Source organism: Octopus bimaculoides, chromosome 1 (genome assembly GCF_001194135.2).
Source record: "Octopus bimaculoides isolate UCB-OBI-ISO-001 chromosome 1, ASM119413v2, whole genome shotgun sequence".
Taxonomy (NCBI): Eukaryota; Metazoa; Mollusca; class Cephalopoda; order Octopoda; family Octopodidae; genus Octopus; species Octopus bimaculoides.
In genome coordinates, this window is record NC_068981.1 from 163,621,093 (window position 1) to 163,623,207 (window position 2,115).

Here is a 2,115-nt window from a genome sequence, read left to right on the forward strand (position 1 = left end):
CACACACACACACACACACACACACACACACACACACACTCATCTGTTAAATTCACTTTACATTTATTTCTTGATTACACTGACGCATTTCCATGCATGCATACAAACGAACACAAGCACACATACGTATGTACAAGCAAACATAGTGTATGTGTGGAGTTAAAAACTTGGTCCAAGATAAAATCACTCGTATTTCCTTTATATCGTTTATTAGAAGTTATTCTTACAGTGGTTAGACTTACATCATACGCCTCCTAATAACGGTCCCAAATTTTGGCTCAAGACCAGCAATTTCGAGGACGAGGATAAGTCAATTACATCGATCTCGGTCTTCAACTGGTATTTATATTATCGACCCCAGAAGGGTGGAAGGCAAAGTCGATCCCCAGCGGCATTTCAACTCAGAGCATAAAGACGGACGAAATACCGTTAAGCAATTTGTCTGGTGCGGTAATAATTTTGCTAGCTTACCTCCTTCAAAAGCTCCTAATTATGATCAGTGCAAATATTTGTCGTTCACATTTAGTGAAGAATATGTCGCTAATTATGATGTACCCTTTGGAGTATCTATGTGTCCCTATATATACATACATAACCATGTATGTATAAAAGGTATTTAACTACATTCCGAAACGAACATAGAATGAATTCTATTGGCTTCGAGGAAGCTATAGGTTGTTGCAAATGCACTCGGCTTTGAGGAATTCTAACCACATTTCGTGGTTCGCTACCTCAACAAGCCCTTTATAGGATCCAGTGGCTAAGGACATGATCAGGAGGAACCACGTCTGGTTTCGGACCCTACTCCTCTACGGTTTTCGACGCGGTGGGCTCCCCCGCCCACCTTTCGGAGGTGTCGTCAGCTCTGGTGTTGACTGCGTTTTTTCCTTTCTTGGCCTTATGCAGTTTTGGTTTCTACGATGCAGCGTCAACGAAAGTCAGTGGGCGAATGACCACCCTACGAATTACCCTTTAAATACTCGCCAGTAGGCACCAGCAGCCAGCGCCAGCTAACTGTCACGTGACACAACATTCTGTTCTTTTCGGTGCCATATACTTTTTAGCTAGTTGTTTTTTCTTCGGTAGGCAATGTGATGACAATAAGGTCTGGTGTAGGTACACACAGGAAGAAGTTTTGAAAGAGGAGGAAATAGAAAAGGATAGGGGGAATTTGTATTTGTAGGACGCATGTTGATAGAAAGTTATAGTGAAGAGATTTATTTTGGTTTGATGCTGAAATTTTGTTATTGTTCAAAGTATTGTTAGGCGAGTAGTAAAAAGGTAAATAGATATGTCGTATTGGGGCCACGATATTCTTTGTATATAATGTCGTTTGCACCTATTTTTGCAGTACTTTAGAGTTCAGAAAAGAGAGACTTTAAGAAATACACATGGCCTCAGCTGAGGAAAGCATATCCGATTGAAGTTGAATTTATGTTGATGAAGAAATTATAAACTGGGTACTTTTAGGAAGGTTTGGGTTTTGTGGACAATGTTGTATGGTACCATAAATATTTCATATAAAAGTAAAGTGTGCGTACATTTGATTAGACTTTTGGGCAGAAATAGTTGTAACGTAGTTTCCTAAATAAATGATATAATATAAAGGCTGTCTTTGCACCATGTATTGAGTACTACATTGAAGCAAGTCTACATCGATTTACTTCCGTTAAGAAAGGACAAGAACATACATTGCATGCAAGCGCAGACACGCACACACACACACACTCACATTTACATGCACACACACCACACACACACAAACACACACACACACACACACACACACACACACACACACACACACACACACACACACACACACACACACACACACACACATCGGTTTTGAACAATCGTAGCATAATACTTTTGTGCATGTGTGTGTATGTGTGTATGTGTGTGTATATGTGTGTGTGCAGTTTTTAAGTTATGAGCCGTCTATTTGGATGTCATATACAATAATGATCAATCAATTTGAATTTAACTTCTAATTACAAGACATTTTATACGTTTTATTTGCATGTGTATGCATATGCATATACATATATACATTTGTAACTATATCTGTATGTATATATATATACATATATAGATATCGTTACGTGAGTGTCT

General features: G+C 38.8%; 1 long non-coding RNA gene across 2 annotated transcripts in view; it reads right to left on the minus strand.

Annotated features, from left to right (window-relative positions):
- LOC128249289 (uncharacterized) overlaps nt 1-2,115 on the minus strand; it is a 210,394-nt gene that overhangs the window by 56,687 nt on the left and 151,592 nt on the right. The gene's annotated exons all lie outside the window — the stretch shown is intronic.